The sequence below is a fragment of the Vespa mandarinia genome, chromosome 22 (genome assembly GCF_050613455.1).
Source record: "Vespa mandarinia isolate Hongniang chromosome 22, ASM5061345v1, whole genome shotgun sequence".
In the NCBI taxonomy this organism is placed as follows: domain Eukaryota; kingdom Metazoa; phylum Arthropoda; class Insecta; order Hymenoptera; family Vespidae; genus Vespa; species Vespa mandarinia.
In genome coordinates this window covers 3,392,501-3,415,793 of record NC_140831.1, presented here as the reverse complement: position 1 = coordinate 3,415,793, position 23,293 = coordinate 3,392,501, and the positions used below count along the sequence as shown (strand labels likewise).

The 23,293-nt window shown below is 41.0% G+C and overlaps 1 protein-coding gene across 4 annotated transcripts in view; it reads left to right on the top strand.

Annotated features, from left to right (window-relative positions):
• tio (zinc finger domain-containing protein tiptop) overlaps window positions 1–23,293 on the top strand; it is a 149,128-nt gene that overhangs the window by 37,880 nt on the left and 87,955 nt on the right. The window contains exon 1 of one of the 4 annotated variants that reach the window (XM_085663480.1): window positions 2,297–2,310. The exons of the other annotated variants lie outside the window; for them this stretch is intronic. The gene's annotated coding sequence lies outside the window, so the exon portion shown is untranslated. Of the gene's footprint in view, window positions 1–2,296; window positions 2,311–23,293 lie in introns of those variants that run through there. 4 annotated transcript variants of the gene reach the window in all.

Below are 23,293 nucleotides of genomic sequence, written 5' to 3'. Positions count from 1 at the left end.
GAAAGACCATCGGGAATATCGAACGTGTGGTACTAAAACATCGAGAGCGTATAACGTGTTAACGAATTCGAGAACGGATTTCTCCATACGTTATTTGAAATGTTAATCGCGTTGCAACTATCGGATTATAATGTGTAAATACCGCGATGAGCGTTGAAATACGCTTCGGACGATGGAAGAGCTTGGGATTATACACCATAGAGGGGTAATAATGCGCGAGTGCAGCGTCTTAAAACAGTGTAGGTAGGTAGGTAGGTAGGTAGGTAGGTAGGTAGGTAGGTATATCAGTGTTATCAGTGCACGGCTATTGGGATTAGGAATTAAAGCGGAGCGAGGCGGAAATAAATCGGGACGAACGTGAGCGCGTCTACCGTGAATTATAGACTCTGCGGAATGTTTTTTTACGTTTAACTTCTCTCTTTCTCTCTCTCTCTCTCTCTCTCTTTCTCTCTCTTTCTCTCTCTTTCTCTCTCTTTATCTCTATCTCTCTAACGCACTAGCGCGCGAGAGTAGAGTGGGAAGAAGAGAGTAAAGGGTGGAAAATAAAAAGAGAAAATAAGAGATTATATTAATTGCAATCGTTCTACTTAAGTGCGAGTCAAAATAATCACGAGCGTCTGATTTGATCTTTTTCTATTTATCGTACTTCTTTCTATTGTTCAATTGAGACGCTTAGAAATATGATAGATAGATAGATATCGTTTAATTTTGACCAAGATCTTTTGAATAACTACATACGTATTTCTATATTATAAGTAAACTGTGTCTTATTAAACGACGCAATCGAATCGATCTTTAACGAACTATCAAAGCGTAAATATTTTTAATCGTTAATCGACGATTATCATTTGATAATTATCGCATAGGTAAGTATTATTATTATTTACCTATTTACTATGTGCAATTTCAATTTCTTCAGAATTACGAATTCAATTTTGTAAAAATAAAATTCCCCGATTGGAAAATATATTGACGATTAATGAAATCTCAAACGTTGAACGTTCAAACGATCATCGATGAATCGGAAAGGAGAAAAAAGAGAAATAAAAAAAAAGGGAGGGGGGCAAAAAAAAAAAAAAAAAAAAAAAAAAGAAAGAAAAAAAAATAACGAGTTATTTCTTTTCTTTCCGAGTGCCCTCTCACGACTGCTTTACCTCCCTCCTCCTTCTTCGTCTTACTTTCTCTCTCTTTCTCGTTTGTTAGTTCGCCGAGTCGAGTCGAGTCGAAGACGAGAGAAACAGGCTCGTAACCGTAGCTTCCGAAACTTAATGCCATTTTGCTTAACTACATGCCGTCGCAGTAAAGCTGACAGGCGCCGGTCGTAGCTACGTTCCTGGGGCGGCAATAAAAATGAGGGAGGAGAGAGAAAGAGAGAGATAGATAGAAAGATAGATAGATAGAGAGTGAGAGAGAGAGAGAGAGAGAGAGATATGGAAAAGGAAGCTTGGTAGGAAGAGGGTAAAAGGAAGAGAAACTCGCACGACTGCTCGATCTCGAACCTGACGGTTGATGGAGACGTCTTCGTTCGAGACAGACGACTTGGACGCTAGCGACGTTTGATCGACAGTCTCTTTCCTCTTTTCTCGTCTCGTCGAATCTCCCTCGACCGTTCCCTCTTTCCTTTTTTCTCCCCTCTCTCTCTCTCTCTCTCTCTCTCGCTCACTTTTCACGAGTCATCCTCACGCCGTTCGAGGTCCACTTCGCGCCGTCGTTTTCGTCTTCGTCTTCGTCGTCGTCTTCGTCGTTCGTGTTTTTGCTCTGGCATAAGCCTATAAATAGAGGAGGCCATGCGGCGGCCCTCCACGAACGCTTTCTCGCGCGTCACACGGCCATCATGTTACTCAAGGTCGCGTCACTGACAGAACCGGAGTAGCTCCTTTGTCTTCTTTTCTTCGTTCCATTGATATTCCCTGTGAGGATCTCTCTCTTTCTCTCTCTCTCTCTCTCTCTCTCTCTCTCTCTCTCTCTCACTCTGTTTGTTTCTCTCTCTTTCCTCCTCCCCCTATCTCTCCTCACCTTTCGTTCGAATTTGAATATCTCGGAAGGCTTTTAATCGTATTATTTGTCTTCTCCTACGTCATTTATACGCTTATTATCAAACGAGATTAATTGACTAAAAATAGATATATAACTGGGATAATACGTAGGAACGTTCTCATCCGAAAGATCGAAACCCCCCACCCTCCTTCCTCTTTCCTGTAAATGTTCCTCACTTTCAAGGCCGTATCTACTGTTGGTGACGGAAATCCGAGTCGCTCCTTTGTTTTCAAAATACCCACCCATCGCTGATCGCTGTCGTATCTCGGACGAGTAAGTACACGATCCCTATTAATCACTTCGAACGGATTTGTTCCAATTGAAAGAGCTTGAATATCGTAGGAATAGAAATTTCAATTACCGATTTTATGTTTTTGATGGAGCGTTGATTTTTGCTCTTAGTTCTTTTTTTTTTTTTTTTTTTTTCTTTTTTTTTTTTTGTAACGAAAACGTCAGTTGCGAGACTATGGTGAATTAAAATTTCGTAAGAAATTTTCAATGTATAAAATCTTAAGAACGTCCGTTTGGAAAGGATAAAAGAAAATCGTTTCTCGTGGATTTATTTTCGATAATCGAATACTTTTACAGGTGAAAGAGAGACTCTGGTTATGTCATTAATTCGAAATACTTGTTCGTCTTCTTGGACGATCCTAGATTAATAGGAATTATACGAAATGGAAAAGGACAATTAATGCGATCGAATTTAATGTCATTTAGTCAAGGTGAGTTTGGACCGGTTAAATTATTAATAAAATAAAACGTCTGCGGCTGTAATCACGGATTAAATTTGGCTATCATCGTTTATTATTTTTAACAATAATTTCCTATTTAAAAAGATAATTATCGTATGAAGTCATACCAGATCTCTCGATCTTTATTCCTAAATTCTTGAAGAAAATCCGATTATAAAACGACCAGACACTGTCATCGGTAATCATTCACGAAGTTGTCCGTCTAAATCTTTGTACTTCATGTGTAAAATATGTACACATATATATATATATATATTTATATATAAAATTTTAAATAAATATTATATATTTATATTCATATATAAAAAATGCTATGTATATATTATATATAAATATAAATAAATATATATATATAATATATAATATATTAATTACCGGTTTTCCTTACTCTTTGAATTTATGTACAAGTATATATATATATATATATATATATATATATATATACCATATTAGTATATATATACACATATTTATATCTATAGTATATACGCATACATATATAAATCCACGTTAAACTCTTCTAACGATAGATTACGTGATCCCTTTGAACGTTTGCAAAATCTCCGTCAATATCATGCAAAGTGCTCAGGACGTTCTCGTTTTGGTATTTACGACGATTAATCTTGCTTCCTTGTTAACCCCGTTAGAATCGATGCACCAGTCCCCTCGTAAATTCACAATAACGTTCCCTTTCTTAGCTGATAATTTTTAACTCACGTCGAACGCCATGCAAATCCAAAAGGAAGAAAAAACTTGCGCGGACGCGCCATCATCATGGAAGCTTTTGATCCGATGACGTCTCACCGTTCACATTTTTCTTTTCGATTTTACCTGCTTCTACCGTACCGTAACGACGTCGCATTTCAACCTGTTTTGAAACAAGAACGTGGTTCCTCCTGTTTCATTTGTGTTCCACCGGCATCCTCTTGTCTCTTTCTGTTTCCTTCTCTTTCCCTCTCTCTCTCTCTTTCTCTCTCTCTCTCTCTCTCTCTCTCTCTCTCTTTCTCTCTCTCTCCAACACTTCTTGCATCGTCAGACCGAGGAAATCAGGAATGTTCGATAATCATCGGTAAATCATACGTTTGAAGGTGTTGGTAAGGCCCCGTACACTTCTTTTCCTTTCTCGCGTAATGTATAAACGTGGTTTTACCTTTAGCTATGTGTACATATACGCATATATACACACATACACAGACAGACACAGATATATACACGTACGCGCACGCACATTTCTATAACGTAGGTCAATCTTTATGGCGGACATAACTCCCTCGATTTCAGTGGAGATTATCTCGTTATTTATTGGAAAGCCGAGCGAGTTATCTACCGCGTTTCTACCCGAAAAATCTTTTCTTGGTCGTTCTCTTTTTTCACCGTCTTTTTCTTTCTCGCTCTCCTTCGTCCCGCTCCTCCCCCCTCCTTTTTATTCCCGTTTCTTTTCCTCTCGATTCGTAACCGATCCATGATGATTCATGATGATTCGGTGTTATAAACTCGCCTTTAAGAACGCCATGGAGGAGGCTTCCTTCACGAACGCGTGGCTTCCTCCTGTACCGCAACATCGGAGAAATCTTTTGGCAAAAATGATGCCCCGTTGCGATCGAAACGTTCGAGATTGAGCGTCGTGGGGATTCGGTGATGTCCTCGCGTTATCGTATTCTCTTTCTCTCTCTCTCTCTCTCTCTATTTCTCTGTCTCTCTCTTTTTCTGTCTCTCTGTCTCTCTCTTTCTCCATTAAAGCAAGCGCGAGACCCGTAACGAAGGAAATAAACTTGATTCACTGTATTGGCTCTTTCGAGAAGACCGAATGATTACGCATCCGAGAAAGTGGTTACCCGCCAAGGATGTCATATTTATTTCGGATATCTCAGTTATTTTCCATATTTTATTTGATCGCATCACGAGATCGGATTATATCGTCGTTCTCCATTAAGAACGCGCGGAGATCATTCTTCGGCAGGCGCACCTTACCTTACTTTTCTCGGCTCAGAAGAGAACCCCTCCCCCTCTTCCTCAGCCTCACCTGGCTATTCCACCCCACCGCCCGTTTATCTCTTCCGTCAGATTTTAAAACACTCATTTTCGTTCCCGTTATTCGGTTCTTGCGAAAATATTTATTGCGATTTTATATTGAGAAACGACTATAATCGAGAAATCAACGCGATTGCGATTGATACGGTCGTTACATACTAGTTGAAATGTATATTAATTTACCTACTTTTTCTCTCTCGGTTAATTGGAATTGCAAAGTAGGCATATAATTATCCATTAACCTTCGAGGTGATACTTCGATGTTACGGGCACGATGTTGATGGACGTCTGTTTGACATTTGTCGGATTGTGAACATTACGTATTTCTAGATTGTTTATATCTAACTACTTATCTGTCTACCTATCTATCTGCTTATTTACCTATTTACTTATCTACTTACTTATCCTTTATACTTATCTATCCTTTTTTTCCTTGTTTACGAATTGTTATCGGACGCATCCACACGATCTTTATGTAAACGATATACGTTCGAACGATAGACGTACGCGTTGAAAATGATCAATAAAGTCTTGTAATTGTTTCAATGCTTCACGTTTGATATATCGCTTTCGTATTTTTAACAGCTCGTGTTTTTGATTTTATCGTCGATGACTATTCCGTTACGTTAAAAATTTCTCTGCCCAATTAGAAAACGAATATTAGGAAATATACATATACATCACGAATCTATTAATGCATTCTGAGCCGATCGACTATCAATCTTACATAATTATAATACCTTCGTAACGTAGTTCTACATGATTTCTAAATTTTTAACTTGAAGATCGAAAAAAGTTAAATCCTACCATCATTCAAGATTTCGTCCATTTTAAATAGCATAAACGCTACTTTGCCATTGGACGTAATCGATTAACGGATGTTTTCAACGAAATTTCTGCGAGCCTTTTTACGATTATTTACGATCGGTCGCAAATGCGTTATTATGAGATAACGAGAGTAGCTATCATTCATGTTATCTGAATGCCAGGATTAATATATTTAGCCACTTGTATGAATAAACATCGAACGTTAGTTCTCATAATGGCGAACTTCCGAAACGCAAATTTAGGAATACGGTCGCGGCATGCGAATGGAGAACGGCGAGAATGAAAAGAATAGAATAGGTTGATAGGGTTTACCAGGTTACACCCCCTGCTAAGGCTAAGGTCGTAGGAGTCGATGGAAGAAAAGGAAGGAAGGAAGGAAGGAAGGAAGGAAGGAAGGAAGGTGGAAGATGTAGAAGAAAGTGTGAGAGGGTGATAGTAGATGGAAAAAAGGGGAGGGGAAGGAAATAGAGATAGATAGAGATAGAGAAAGAGAGAGAGAGAGAGAGAGAGAGAGAGAGAAGAATGCGGACTGCACAACTTGATAATAATAAACTGAAAAAGGAGCAAAAAGCGTTATTTTAAAAGGGAAATGCAGCGCGCCGCATTTTTATGTCTTCGCCAGAACTTTTCATCTACTCTCACGCCTCTCCCTATCCTATCCCTATCCTTCCCCATCCCGTTCCTTTTAGCGGAGCGAGGTGGGAGGACGCTCGGGGGATAGCGGACGTCGCGAGCTGGAGGATTGTGGAGTGGGGGGAGTGCGCTAAGAGGAGGCTGCTAAGGAGGGAATGAGAGAGGAGGATATAGAGAAGGGAGTAGCAACAGCTAGTCGCGTTCAAGGAGGAAAGATAGGGTGAAGAGAATGAAAAACTAAGCGAGATGGAAAGTAAGAGAGAGAGAGAGAGAGAGAGAGAGATAGAAAGAAAAGAAGAGATAGGGAATGAGAGAAAAAGGGAGAAAGGAAAGATAAAGGAAAGATCGAGAAAGAGACGACGGACGGACGGTGGCGAGGGGAGGGGGAGGGAGAGTGCGTGGAGGATGGAAGAAGTCTAAAATGTGGAATGAAACGGCAGGCTGCCGCTGATGAAATTCATAATTTAGATCCAATGCGCTCTTTGTTCCTCGTTTAGAATACACCGCTATTTATAGTCGAAATTTTCCAACGATCTTGGAAACTTTTATTCTGTTTCCACTCTCACCAACCTTGAAAACATAAAACCATCCCCTCCGCTCTTCCTCTGCCATCTCCCTTCCCCTATCGTTTCTTCCTTTCTCACTTCCTCGTTTATCCTTGGAGAATAACGATCGCTCGTTCGACGAAGGATTTATTCGATTTCGTTCGTAGTTAACAGGACAATTTCACGTTTGGTTAAGGGTAACGAATGCAATTTGTGATAAAGATGATTCGAGATTTACAGTGTTAATAGGAAAAATCGATATCTTGCTACGGACACGTAAAATTTTAACGGAAAGGGTAAAGGTATCGGTCTCACGTAATAACCGATTAACATGGTCTCAAGTGTGAGCATCTTCTATGCAAATGATATTCTCATAAACGTGAGAAAGAGAAAAAGAGAAAGAGAAAAAGAGAGAAAGAGAAAGATAGTTAAACGATACGATAGCGCAATTTATATCGGCCGCGGAGGAAGTTAAAACTCCGTAGACCGAGGACTAATTTTCTTAAATACGTAGGTATAAAATACGTAGGTAGGAACGTATGTGCGTATGTATGTATATAACTACGAAGGCGTTTAAACGTAGTCGCCTCTAATTCTCTGTAATTGGATTTTGCATAACGACCTTGATGTACGCCGCTTTCGTTGAACTAAGAACGTTGAATTGGAAGTTAACGTTGACTGAAAGAATCGTCTTTCGAACACTTTACACGTGACAACACGCGTTAATTTTAATTTCACAACATAGATACATATATATACATATACATAGAATTTCCTGTACTATTGGATACATCGTTCGAGGTATTAAATACATGCTCTGTGGATCGTATAAAATCGTGAATACCTATACAGTCTCGAAACCGAAGCCGAAGTCGAAGCCGAAGCTGAAACGTATCGGACCGAGTTTATCCGTTATCGCACGCATCTCGATCGCTTACAGCCGCTATCACGAACGAGAGTAGGCCGATAATCGGGATCGTATCCGAGTCATCATCGATTCCCATTATAAAGAGACACCCCCTCTCGACGATCGCGAATAGGGCGCTCAAGGATATTCTCCGCGTTAGTTAAAGACTAATCCTAAGCGATCGAGCAGATCGACGAAAGTAAATTGAGTAGGTACGTTATGTGTTCCTTCGTTACACGAAACTATAGGTCGGAAATACGCGTACCTATTCGTGAGAGTTAAATACACGTTTATGTACACATACACGTACACCAGACACATACATAGAGAGAAAGAGAGAGAGAGAGCGAGAGAGAGAGAGAGAGAGGGAGAGAGAGACAGATCGTTCGTATTATCGTGACGCGTGCGCGTAATACTCAATCGGAGGGTAGAAAAGGGATGGGTAGTTGTACTAAAAGAAAGAGATAAGGAAAGAAAAGGAGAGAGACGTACATAGGTAAAAGGGACGTACGGCTCGTCAGGCCGCAAAACGTCGTATTATTTCGAGTTATTTCGAGGTGAGTCGACCGCGTGACGGCTGGGTGGCACGCATCTCCGAGGCACTGCCCCTTTCGTTTATCGTTCGCTGTCGCGTTTCCTCCGGCAGTTATTTCGTCCTTAATAGGATGTAATATTATACGAAGAGTCACGTCCACTCGAATTCGCGGAGTTTAACGGTGAGTGGGCACGAAAGAGGGACCTACACTCGCGACGCGTCGTCGATCGGCCGATCCTCTCTCTTTCTTTCTCTTTCTCTCTCTCTCTCTCTCTCTCTCTCTCTTCCTCTTCTCGTCCTTTACAGTCTTTTAAGGATATACCCTTTGTCGGTGGGGAACGCGTAAACTTTTTGAAGAAGGTGTTTTTCACGTCCGATGCCTTTCAAATCGAACGTTGACAAAGCGAGGACAGGACAATAAAGACGATGACAACTTCATACATGTAATTCTAACGGAGAAAATAGAATCTGAGTTAATTAGCGAGCTTTGATTACGTCAGAAGAGAAAGAGATGGGACGTGGAGTGCTGCTGATCGGTCGAGTTACGCGTGGACTATCGATTCGTCAGGTTGGTGATCGAATCTATTCGATCGATCGATCGATCGATCGATCGATCCGAACGAAGCGATCGTATACGGTGGTACGACGCTAAAATAACGCGCGTCTCGATCGAAGCACACACCCACGCTATTCTCGCGTGCCACTTCGTTAATTGGCCGCGTTCGTATATCGAGCTCTGGAATCCCAAAGCAATCGATACGCGGCCCTATCCCACCTACGGCCGATTACAAGGAGCGACAGGGAGGGCATTGTAAATTGACCGTAATTGCGTTCAATGTTACGCGCGCACGGCCGGATCAAAGTCAATTGCTCGGAGTGACGGGGGCCGTAAGAAATACAACGAAACCAATTGCTTTTGCCCTCGACGAGAAGACCGCGGAGTCAGCGAAGCGCGTCGCTCGGCCAACGTTATCGTACATACAATTCGTTTCAATTCGATCTATCCTTCTTTTTTTTCTTTTTTTTTCTTTTTTTCTTTTTTTTTTTTTTTTACCCCTCGTCCTTCAATCCCCTTCCAACTACCACTAGCACCTACTCCACCACAACCAACCCCCTATTGCTAATCGTAGAAATACGAGAAATATTTCATTTTCGAATTCTCTCAGAACTCATACGTAATTGAATTGCGATCTTTGCCGATAACACGTTTGAGATTAATCGATTCTTTTTTTTTTTTTTATTTAGAAGATTAACCGACGATTCTTATCATTTTTTATCTGGAATTATGCGAAAGAAAAGGAGTAATAATTTATTTGCCTCGTTTAACATGCGTTAACGTTGATCGAAATCTTCGGTCTTATATATTACACGTTGAGTACATGATAACACGCTTATCGAACGAAACGACCAAAACACCGAGTTAGAATATGACGAGCTTCCTTAGCTAGAGCTTAGATACAACAGTACACACACACATATATATATGTATATATATATATGTATATGTATACACATATATATGAGTCGATAAGAGAAAGAAAACGCGGGGACGAAGATCGAAGTGGTTAACCAACGACTAGCGGGCACTGGCTAGGCCACGGATCGCGGAATAAATTAACATGCAAATTTGGCGCAACACGCCTACCGAGCAGAGTACGGTTACTAAGGCTTATGGTTAAGCACGATTAACCTTCTTCGACGACGAGAGTACAGACTACGTTTCTACGTGGTACGATCATATATGCGTGCACACTTCCAGGAATTACCCTTTCGTCGAACGAGCTATCAATCTTAGCTCGAGACACAGATAGCTTGCCATTACGATTAAGCTCGTTCCTTCTCTCTCTCTCTCTCTCTCTCTCTCTCTCTCTCTCTCTCTCACTATCTCTCTATCTGTCTATCTCTTTATCTCTTTTTCTCTATCAGCAGTTATGTATGTCTTGGCGATCATTCAACGATAGGTTCAATGGAGTTACATATTTTTTCTTTCGGTAATCTCTTTCTTCTTCTTTTTTTTTTTTCTTTTATTTCGTTTTATTTTCCAATATTGAATTCTCGTTTGATATTCACGAGGAAAGATCAATTCATCATGCACAAAATATTTCGTTATTCCTAATATCTCGATCTAATAAGAGCAATAAACTCAATTAAATTGGCCTTTTACGAGATTTTTCTCAATTAAATATTGTAATTTATCTAACGTTTCGTAAGGCGGTAGTTAAAATCGAGTCTACAAGGAGATCGATGAAAACGAAGCACTCGATACTATCCTTTGAACACACGTCCAGCCTGCTAGAGGAACTTTCAACTATTTAATGATCAGTCTGAATGTCTAGAATGCAGACGTTTGCATAGAGAGGAACGATCGCCTTGGGTGGAAGGAAGGCGCCTGCCAATGTCGAAACGTCGATGTTTGACGCGCGTCGGTAGTCGTGACTGGCGTCAGTCGATGTTGGCCGTCGACCCAGAAAGAGATCGCATTTACCTAAATCGGGACGTTTAGACGGGGGAAAAGAAGGTTCTATGTGGCTCTCATGCCTTTCAAACACAGGATGGTAAGATTCGTACGATTCTCTGTACCGGATATGACCTCGGTTTTATTCGATCGACATCATTTATGAATTCTTCATCTTTTATACACACACACACACACATATATATATATATATATATATATATCTTTCTTTCTCTTTCACTCTCTTCTTTTTTTTACGACTTATGGCACCTTTAAAAATGTGATTTCTCTTTCCTTACGAAATCATTTTCCACGTTCATTTTACGAATGTATTCTCAAGCAGAAACATGGAAACAGTCTCTTAATTCTCCCATAATATAATATATGTATATATATTATATATATGTATGGGAAGTTTTATACGATTGAGGTTAATCTCGTAACTTTGTCGTTTCTCTCGAGTAACAAAATAAAAAAAGATATAAAAAAAAAGAAAAAAGAAAAAAGAAAAAAAAACCAAAGAAAAAAGAAAGAGAAATGTGGAAGTGATTTAAAAACGTCGCTGACGTTGACGTAGGATTTTTTTTGTTGATCTCGTCGGTAAGTTATACGAAAAATATAGACGAAGAACGTTGGAAAACGATAGAAAACGAAGAACGAGAAAATCCGATAAATCGTTGAAACTTTATTCGTATAAGCGATAGTAATTAAACATTTCCTATTTTCTAGGTTACTAACCTACTATTTACCTATCGTATGTACTATATATCTATGAACAAAATCCGCGTCCGCGTTTGAGTCCACGGTAAACCGTGTGCGAGAATTAAGATCGCGTAAAACACTCGCGATCGTATGACTTCCACATAAATCTGCTTCTACGTCCGACTACACAACATGCATGTAACGTGTTTAACACGCATCGGCGTGATTCCAATCTTTCCTCTCGATCGATCGTGCGCTCGATCGAAGGTGATCGAAGAGTGTATAATCACCATACGTCTCTCGCACTGCCGCACAACTCCCTCTCCTCTCTCTCTCTCTCTCTCTCTCTCTGTCTCTGTCTCTGTCTCTTTCTCTCTCTCTCTCTTTTTCTCCAACCCATAAGCTACTCTTTCTTTTTCCTGGCTGTTTTTGTCTGCCTCTTTTCCTCTTAACGCTCAAAGAACGACTCACCGTACGTCTTACTTCTCTCTCTCTCTCTCTCTCTCTCTCTCTCTCTCTCTCTTTCTCTCTCTCTGTCTGTCTCTCTTTCTCTCTCTCTCTCTCTCTCTTTCTTTTTCCTCAGAATCCCGTATAGAAATCGATACAGATTTTCCTCTGTTTATCTCGCAATATTTCTCGATATAAATCCTTCGTTTACGTATCATGAAATTCAACGTGTACTTTCGGCCAGTCGGATTTTACCTTGGTTTCACATTGTAACCCTGTAATTTTCTAAACAAAGTACTGTAAACACCATAGTAAGTCGATGGAGTAAGAGAATCGCTTAGTTAAGTACTTACCTAACTCGTTCTGGATAAATTCTAAATTACGTTTATTTTCGGTAAGAATAGAACGAAAGGAATGTTCTTCGTCCTTTTCCTCCTTCCCACCCAATCTCCCAATCTCATCCCTATGTTCCTCTCTCAATAAGACCGATGAATATCGGGGTAGTGGTCCATGGCGCATCTATTTTCGCTTTTCTATCCCTCAAGCTTTGTTTTCGCGAACTCAGCAACTCGTAAAGAAAAAGAAGAAGGAGAAAAACAAGAAGAACAAGAGGAATAAGAAGAAAGGAAGAACAAGAAGTAGGAAAAGAAGAAGAAGAAGAAGAAGAGGAGGAGGAGGACGAGGTGGAGGAGGACGAGGAGGAGGAGGAGGAGGAGGAAGAAGAAGAAGAAGAAGAAGAAGAATAAGAAGAATAAAGGAACGGGAAAGAGAAGCGATGAGAAAGGGAGAAAAGAGAGCAAATCGAAGGAGGCAGAAAGGGTTGAGAGATCGGGCAGCAGATAAGGCTTATAATGAAAGGCATTCATTCCACCGCGAACCCGACAGTGAACTTGAGTGACGTGGTTGCAGACAGCTGCCTAAACCTGATCGGTCCGTACGTACGTCCATCCGTTCGCTCTCACGTGATTCCTTTTATGATATCGTATAACCAAGCCGAGCCAGAGGCGCGGACGTTCCCTCCTTCTTCTCTTTCTCCTCTTCCTCCTCCTCTTCGTCATCCCCTCCTCCTTCTTCTTCCTTCTCCCTCTTCCATCTTTTCGTTCTTCTTCGTCGCTCCTTCAATTCAAGTCTGGTATTCCTCGAGGACGACGATGTCCTTTGAACGACTCGCGTACACGCAAATACTCATCGTCAAATATCAAATTCATTCGTAAAGCTCATCGATAGATTCTATTTTCAACCCTATCGACAGTAACAGAGGCAAAGGGAGAGAGAGAGATAAATAGATAGAGAGAGGGGAAGAGAGAGGGAGAGAGAGAGAGAGAGGATAAAGTATTTATCGTAGCGATTTATTTAATGATAATTCAACACTCCGGTTTACGTCGACACTCGTTCATTCGTTCGTTCGATGTTACGCTATATATCGAATTAATTTTGAGTTACAAGTTTCGTGCTCGTCAAATTCATAACATTTATCGGGCCGTTAACTATTGTTTGGCCGATGATATCGGTGACCGTTGAGTCGCGCGAATAAATTTCGATCCGGTCGATCCACTCGATTCGACATAGCTGGAACATCGATACAAATCGCTCATTAAGCTCCGAGAGTTATCGTTCGTGGCCTCCTTGCATTAACTTCCGCGCCAACGCCGATCGTAAATATCGTTCACGGCAAGCTGGCGAACCGCTGTTAGATTCTTGCCAGTATCAGGGAGTTTCGTAAGAAAGGAAATGTTTCCAAGTGTCCGAACGTTCGATCGATCGATCTCTCCCCCATTGCATCCCATAAATTTTCCTCTCGGTCGTTCGATGGATTTTTGCGAATCATGCCGAGTGGTTGGTTGGCCACTATGCTGTTGTACCGGCACTGCCTCTGGCTCTCTGGTTGTTGCCTGATAAAAGGTCGATCGAGATGTAGAAAGGCAAAAGAAATCGTGCGAAGGACAAGAGTGCCCCCATTGGTACGATGATGTGTATAAAAAGTATTCGGTATGTTTTCCGAACGGTTGTAGGTGCAAATGTATCGCTTAAAAACCTCGTGCCCCGAGACACGCTCTTATTTTCCTTTACCGTGTTTATACCCGTTATAAAACGTTTTACGATATTTTCTTCTCTATAAGCTTTTCCTCCTTATTCTCCTTCGATACTTTCTCCAATATAAACATAATCAATGATCGTAATCTCGATAGAACAGAGATATTGCGATTTAAAACGATTCGCGTAAGATCTTTTTTTTTTTTTTTTTTTTCTTTGCATAAAATCTCTCCTTTTCTTTCTTTCTTTCTTTCTTTCTTTCTTTCTTTCTTTTTCTCTCTTTTCTTTTTTTTTTTCTTTTTTTTTCATCCGCGAAAAAAAAATATCGATCCTTGTTGCGAAAATGAAATCGTCGAAAGATTTTAGTCGTAGTCAAAAGTTTGGTGAAACGACGTCACTGGAGACTCCATCATCATCGTTTTTCTCGGCTAAGCCACCCACGATGAGTAACTTGGTTTTGTACCTATTATAAGAGGGGAGCAATAAATCTCTTGACTTCTTGGACCTCCTCGAAGTAGAAGCTTCATCGAGTTCGTAAAAGTTCACCGAGGAAAGCAACGGAGATACGGTGATACTCTCTATCGCTAAACTGTCGTTCTGACGATTATTTTGCCGTCTCTTTATGACGGTGTTGACAAAAAAAAAGAAAGAAAGAAAAAAAAAGAAAAAAAAAGAAAAAAAAAAAAGAAAAAACTTCAACTTTCAAAACCTAAAAGAAGTAGCAGCGGTTTCAAAGAGGGGAGGTCGACGAAAACCTGTTTCTTTTTTCGACACTAACAATGACGACAGACGAATGTACTCGAAAGGTGAAAAAAAATTTATGTGACATTTTATTTATCAAACGAGACTAACAGATCTTTTATTTCGAATTTCTAAAGAAATTATTTCAAGTATCGACGATAGGAATGGAATCGTATAACAAATATCTATTTTAATACGATCCTTATTTAAATATGTATCGGAATTAGATGTGCCGCGCGCGAATGAACTCGAAGACGGGAAAAAGATGTGTAGCGGAAAGTAACTGTACAAGATGCTTGACCCGATGCGAGTGCAGCTGTAGAACCGGTAGTGGTGCGGATTGCTAACGTGGGTGGGTAGCTTCTGACTGGTTCCTGTCGTCGGTAACTTTGTTAAACTTTGATCGCATTCGTTTCGCTGGTTCGCCTTTCTAAGCTTACTACTAGTTTGCAATTTTCACTAGTACGACATGCCTTTGGATATTTCGGAAAAGAAAAGAAAGAAAGAAAAAAAAAAAAAGAAAAAAGAAAGAAGAAAGAAAGAAAAAACAACAGTAATCACTTACGATATATTATATCCAGATATTTGTGCATACGTTAAACGGTTGTATTATATAGGTGTTTGTTTTAAACGCCAACTAACTTAGCTAAAATAATATAGGTACGAAGACACTTATGCGTTATTATAGACGTATTAAAAGTATTGAAAGATGTTAACACGTAAAACGAGATAAGATTGACGATCGGCTACCATAACTAGTGTCGTCGAGTCCCACCACGGTGAAGATAATAAAAGGCAAGTCGGGACAAGGCAAGAGGGCCGTGCGTAAATTTGCGAGGTTAACGCTACCGCGTTACCTCAATGGACAATAACCTTGACTGGTGATGTCAGGGGTCGCCATTACGGCGTCTTACCACGAGGCGCCCTCTTATTCGCTTGCACACCGGGGCATTGCTGGAAACGTTCCAGTGACTTTTTTATCCTCTCCTTCTCTTTGTCCTCTCTCTCTCTCTCTCTCTCTCTCTTCGTCCAGGACTTCTTACCCTCTCTGCGAGTTTCTTCCTCCCCCTCTCTTTTCGCTTCTCCTACCAGGGTCTTTCGAGGCCGAGCGTGACGCTGACAGAATTACGCTCGGGCCCTGCTTCCACTCTCTTCTATGGCTCGCCATAAATATCAACGGTGACGTTTCGGGGTGGAGAAAAAAAGAAACTAGCTGCTGGGAAGCATGGATGACCTCCGTCTACGAAACGGCACCGAGAGCTATCGCGAGTCAGCTACTACTGTTCGTCTTTCCTGTAGGACGAAGATTCACGGAGCATTTCGTTGATTGGGGACATCTCGGTTATCAAGCTTAGCTACGTGGAAGAGAACGGACCATGTGTGTACTAAGCTTGACGTTCAATGTCGCGGCAAATTTCGAGGTAACTCTTCGCAATGAGAGCTTACGATACGACTCCTCCGTGTTGGCCTTCTTCAAGGCCGAATGTCTGGTCAGTATCCTCCAGACGAAAGAGATATCTTATTTCTTTATTTCTCTTTTTTCTCTCTTTTTGTTCTTTTTGTCTTTTCTTTTGCTTTCTTCCTGGCCGATATTAAGCTTGACTTTTATCGCATCAAAAAAAAAAAAAAAAAAGAAAAAAGAAAAGAAACGATATTGATATTTGACGTAGCGACAAATTCAACGGACAAAATGAAATTATAAAATGACAGAATATTGTTTGCATGTATTTGGAAAAAGTTGATCGAATATGTTCGAAACTGATCATTAAGAGTTTGGACTAGCAATCAATCGAATTAGCATTAATTCGTATTTCAATTAATATTTTCAAGGCCCAGACGAGTTCGAGGAGTCGAATGAGTGCTTTGCATATTGCTCGATGTGTCAGCGGATGCTAACCATGAACAGAGAGAGGAGGACATCCCTCCGTGTTGATTCTCCGAATCATTAAGACTACGACCTTCGTCGTCGTCGTCGTCGTCGTCGTCGTCGTCGTCGTGTGTGCCACGGGGCTTTGTGGTGTATATAACTCTTTTCTCTATCGATCACGCAGCATCGTCTCTTGAAACTCCAAGGAGAAAGAATAAAGAAAGGAGAAAAAAGAACGAAAAAAAGGAGAGCGAAAACCCAATGCTTATCGATAATCTTGAGCCGAGTGGGTTCGCCAGGTAAACGCCGAAACTTCTTCCTCGTAGGACACGAACTTTCGAACTTGTTCTCAACGTCGAATCACATCTGAGAACGCCTAAGAGTACCTTTGATATTTCTTACGAACGAAAAGAAAAATATTTTCGCTTTGGATTCGACAGAGAAGACGGTTTTCTCCTTTCTTCTTCTTTTCTTTTTCCTTTTTTTATTTTTTTTTTATTTTTTTTTATTTTATTTTTTTTTTTCTTTAAAGACTCGAACGTCTCAATAAGAAATTATTATTAATTAAAAAGCCGAAACGATACCTTAGATCAGCCTTTACCCGAACTTTTCCTATAACGGTAGACTTCACGAAAGTTATGAAATTTTAATGGAATACCTTGGGTTACTTTATAGAATAGATGTAGATGTAGTATTAATAATAAATAAATTTTGTCTTATAAATTTAAGGAGTTAAGAATATTTATATTGAAATTTGAACGATATAAAACAAAACGCGTGAAAATAATAAAACAATATTTAATTTCTCATTTTTTTTTTCTGTCGAGCAACGTTAGTTTTTCTTTTTTTTTTTTTTTTTTTTTCGCGGAATATAATTTGGGTAATGTTGCCTCGGATACTTTAATCACGATAATCCTTTTAGCTGACAAATTGAAAATAAGTGGATAATTTACGTCGTGTCAGATAATGTACATATATATGTATATATACGATTTATCTTATAAAATATTTGTTACATCTTCACGCGAAGATATCGATAACGAATCCGGGATCTTTCTTAAGACGTCGATGACAACGACGACAGGGTCTTCGATTTTATCCTTAGAATATAGCTTTCGTAGGTATCATAATTTCTACGTCGAGTATAAATCCTCTTCAGTCTGGTACCTACCTACGTCCAATAAGTTTACTTTGAGCCGCAAGGGAAATGTATTGCTCGCCATTAACGAGTGGACTTTTACAATGAACGTTCGCCGACCGAGAAGCACGTTCTACATTTTTCAAGATTATCGTTGATAACGAGACTAAGTCGGCCGAATATGCGAGGACTCAGAGGGGAGATATCTGTTTTTTCTTTTATTCCTTTTTTTTTTGCTCCCCCTTCTCTTTTTTCTTTTTTTTCTTTTACTTTTTTATTTTTTTATTTCTTTCTTTTTTTTTGTATTCTTTTTTTTTTTTGTATTTTTTAAACGAAGAATATCATATCGAATGATTCGATAGAAGTATCCGCGAATAATCTTTTCTACTAGGGTATCAATGGGAAGGAGGGTTCTCTCGTTTTCAGAGATTCTTTCGAAATTGGCTTCGCCGTCATAGCTCGTTAGAGAAAGAGAAAGAGATAGAACAGGACGCGTCCGAGCTTATGGTATGCCGTTGAATAAGCGACAATTTGTATGACAATTGCTCCGATGGTCGTCTGGTGCATTGTGCCGGCATGTGAAAATATGGACGTAGGCACGTCGTATCCCACTGCGACGGGACTCTCTCTCTTTCTCTCTCTCTCTTTCTCTCGAGTGCAAGTAGCTAAAGAGAGCGTTGTATAAAGAATAGAATAAAAGGAGGAGGAGGAAGAGGAGGAAGAGGAGGAAGAGGAGGAGAAGGAGGAAGAGAAGGAAAAAGACGACGACGACGACGACGACGACGACGACGACGACGACGACGACGAAGACGAAGAAGAAGAACACAACGTAGAAGACGAAGTAGAAGGAAAAGGAAAATGAGTAGATAGAGAGAGGAGAGCAAGAGAGAAAGATAGAGAAAGGTTGCTCGAGAGATCACGATCCATGGAGCAAAAGCAAAGGTCGATCCGTGCTGCACGGTTGTGCACGACTACACGACGGTAGGAGCAGCAACGTTTATTAGAAGCGGAGGAAGCGCCTCTGTGACAAATGGCGTGCTTTCATTGTTGCGCGCGGACCCCCGGGCCCGTAGCTCTCTTTCACTATCTCCTCTCTCTCTTTCTCTCTCTCTCTCTCTCTCTCTCTTTCGTTCACCCTCTGTTTCTGTCTCTATCTATCTTACATAAGGGCCCCTCGTTTCCTCGTAAATTTGAGTTCCATGGTGACGGACGGAAATCGGATCGTGGTTTTTACGGTTAAGACGATTGTTGAATGTTCTGTTCTTTCTCTCTCTCTCTCTCTCTTTCTTTCTCTCTTTACACTCGTTCATAAATCAGTATCGTTTTCCTTCGATTCGTTGAGTGAATGATATACAAGAAAAATTACTACGATTGGCTAGTGTATTCGTTGAAGGAAATAAATTCAAAATTGGTAAGGAACTAAGTGGAACGATGGAGATTTTTGAAAAGTTTCTGAAATAAGAGTTCGTTAAAAGAGTAAGAACGCGTCCGTCAATCGGTCCAGCTTGGTAAAAACGAGGGGAGCTCAAGATGGCCGCCTGGGAGCGTACACACGGGGCCCCTGCTTCGCCAGCATCACCGACTTAGCATAAATCACTCCCGCTCTCTATCTTTATCTCTCTCTCTCTCTCTCTCTCTTTCTCTCTTTCTCTCTTTCGTTCTCGCTCCTGCCTTTCGTCCGCTAGCTAGCTAGCTAGCTGTAACCGGCTGCAGAAACGCGAGCGCACCGCAAATACGGGTTTGTCTTTACGTCTATGCACCTCGGCGTGTCTTGCTTTGCGACTATGATCGCGCACTCTGCGGTTTGTCCAACCGGGTGGCCCATCAACAACTCGAACATTTTTTTCGATTATTACAATGGCTCCGATCAAAAGATAGACACGCGTGCCTTTTACGTATACTCTTACTAGATTTAACTTATTACAAGAGTTATTGTCCTATCTTTTTCTCAATAAACTCTAATAATTACTTTTTATATTTATTAACTTGAAATATTCTTAATCACTTACGAATATTCATGTCACCTGTATTATCATGTCCGGTTCTCGTTCTTTCTTCCTTTTCTTTTCTCTCTCTCTCTCTCTCTCTCTCTCACTCTATTTGTCACGTCCCATTTGAGTAACGTTTTAGATAAAAGCGTTACGGTTTTTAATTGAAATGAGTATTAACGATGACGAGATAGAAGGATAGAATGGAAAGAGGTCTTCTTGTCCTATTACTTTAAATTCTTCGTCCTCTTCCTCCTTCTTTACATATCGGCGCATCGATGTTTGGCTTACTACGGATTACAAGGAAGCTCTCGTACGTGGGACGAACGTAAGCTTATTATTCATACTTCTTTTTTCCCTTCCTTCCTCTCTCTCTCTCTCTCTCTCTCTCTCTCTCTCTCTCTCTCTCTCTTTCTCAGCTCTCGTCTACATCTGATAGAAGGAATGAAAGAGACTCGAGAAAAGAAAAGAGAATGTTGGGGGACGAAGAGGTTAAAGTCCGTTACCTACGAAAGACCGTAATACTAGTAGGTAGTACATTCTTCTTTTCTTCATGTTCGAGGAGACTCAACCAGATTCTCTTCGTTGTCGATGAAATCCTTGAAGACACGTATCCTTGAAGATAGCTATCTGACTATACACTTTTGTAATCGAAGATATATTAGGTATATCATATATATACACATTACACACATATATATATATATATATATAATCATGAGAAAATTTGAACGGTCATAGACATTTTTTCATTTGTCTTATCTAAGATAAAAAAGAAAGAAATAAAGAAATAAATAAAGAATGATACTCGACACTAGGGTGGGTCCGATAATCGCACGTCTAGGATCGATGAAAGCGCGATTCTCTCTCTCTCTCTCTCTCTCTCTCTCTCTCTCTCTCTAGTACTCACGAAGAAGAGATACTGTTTCAAAGTATCAAACACTACAAACCACGACTCAGTCAGTGGTAGAATGCAAACGTATCAATTACGCAATGGTGCAATCGTGATTGCGCAAGATCAACGCTCTACCGTAAAGAGAAAGAGATATCAAGAAAAAGAGAGAGAGAGAGAGACAGAGAGAAAGAGAGACACAGAAAGGAAGAGAAAGAGAGAGAAATGATCGAAAGAAGCAAGGGAGGGTCGATCAATCAAGAGAATTGATCTCGGTGGCAAGTCTGCACTTGCCATGCTTGCTCACGATCGTGCAACCTGAAATATGTCGGACGTAAGAATTGATTTCGTGGAACGTGCGCCACGCTGTCCGTCGCGCCTTCCTTCGGATCCCGCAGTGCCGTTGACACGCACGATCACTCCTCTCAGTTTCCTCCTTCGCAAGTCTTCTCTCTCTCTCTCTCTCTCTCTCTCTCTCTCTCTCTCTCTTCTCTCTACGAAAACGTGAATGTACGAACGAAAGAACGAACGAAAGAGTACTACAGTCCATGATAGTCCTCTCTGTGATATTTCCTACTTCGTCTCAGGGAAAACTGTACTATAACAAAATGTTCTCCATGACTCTGAGAAAATTCAGGGTCGAAGAGGAAGAATTTAGGTGAACGTGGACAACGAAGGGAGAAGATCGAAGGAAGGAAGGAAGAAGACGGAAGACAGTATTAAGGAATAGATCCACTGTTTCTTCTTGCGTTTGTAACGCTCGAGAAAGAGAGAGAAAAAGACAAATGTATGTATATATATATGTATATATATATATATATATATATATATATATATATAGAGAGAGAGAGAGAGAGAGAGAGAGAGAGAGAGAGGGAGGGAGAGAGAGCTGGAGGGAGAAATCGGCAAAAGGGGTTGGGCGAACAGAGCAAACGGACAGGTCGCTTATTTATGGCGACCATACTTCAGATATATGAACTGGTTCCCGTCGAAAGTTCGGGACGCCGCGTCTTTCCAGTTGAAAATGTATAGAGAGGTGTCCCGCCGTTCGCCTTCTTCTTCTCTTTCCCCTTCTCCTCCTCCTCCTCCTTCTTCTTCTTCTTCTTCTTCTTCTTCTTTTCCTCCTCCTTCTTTTTTATCTTCTTCTTCTTTTATTCTGGAAAGATTTGCGAAGGGTCACTCTCCATGCAATATCATACGAGCTTAATTTCTTCTTCTTTCGGACGTCTGAAAAGTAGTGATCGTGCTATGCTCACTTCTTCAAAAAAAGTGGATGACTTCATCTCTCTCGCTTTCTCTCTCTCTCTCTCTCTCTCTCTCTCTCTCTCTCTCATAGGTACCCATCTACCTAAATGGAAAGAGAGGCAGAACATAGATCTAAGTGAATAGTTTCTCTATACGAGAAACTATTCACTTTTGACTTATCGCCTTTCTTTCCATCGCGATCGCGACGTAATCGTCGAAACCATCATTGTCGTTCGTCGTTCACCGACGACGTTAGCTAATAATGACATCGTAATCTTCGTTTGCCGAGAGTCGTTTGTAACGTCGTCATTTCTATCCCGCGGCGGTTATACCAACGAGCCAGTCACGATCCGAGGGATTTAACCTTTTGTACGGTTTTCTTCGAGCGAGCTTATAAACTCCTCCCTTGCTCGGTTAACCCGTTCCATCGGAACGTCTCTCGGCCGTGACTCGAAGCGGATTAGCCGAGAAGACTTGTTCCAACTCGTGAATTTTTTTCTAAGAGAGGAAGCAATTCTTATTTTCTACTATGTGATAGCTTTTTAATAAAATTTACTATTTCGAAACGATACGATAGATTCGTGACTTTCCTCTTATAACTACCTACATATATTAGCATAAACTTTTATCGCTCAGAGGTGTTTCAAGGGGCGCGTGAACGTGAGAGAGGAAGGAAGACAGACAGATAGAAAGAGAGAGAGAGAGAGAGAGGGAGAGAGGGAGAGAGATCCGGTCTCTTATCGAGTCCTAGGTAAAGAGCTGGATACTTCTTTTTGTTCTGAGAGAGAACGGTTAAGATGAACGAGTGAGAGTGAGAGAGAGGAGGAACGCTTTGTCCCCCGCCGGCACCCCGCTTTGTCGTGGCCCGAGCTAATTTATATTTATCCGCTCGTTCGATACCCGCGCGGGATCCCGCAGGCCGTTTCCGATATTCGTAGCTATGCACACGTAAGAGAGGAGGAGAGTCCTCGAGAGGGCACGAGGGGCGGGCGGGCGGGTGGTAGAGAAACTTCGAAGGGTGGAGAGATAGAAGAAAAAGAGAGCGAGATAGACGGAAAGGAGGAGAACCGATGGAGTAGATAAATAGATGGATGGGCAATATTATAACTCACCGGCTGTCATCCTGTACGGCCGAGTCAGGCTGCTAATCAGACCCTGGCTCGCTCTCGCCCCTCGACCGACCCTTCACGAAAAATGGATTTATTGCCGTTCGCCTCGACTTCGGCACGCTATCGAGCTCTCTGATCCGTAGAATGTAACCATCGTCGTCGTACTATTCGCGTCGGTTCTTCCTATACCTACCACCACCACCACCATCACTACCACCACCACCGCCACCACCACCACCACCACCACCACCATCACTACCAGCCTACCCATCTTCTCTTTCCTCTACCTTTTTCCATCCCTCTCGTTCACCCCGTATAAACGCCTCTCAGAGAGCGTCTTTCAGATTCAATGTCTCGTAAAACTCTACGCCCAAAATTGCGCCGAGTCGGGACTCGGCAAAAGCTCG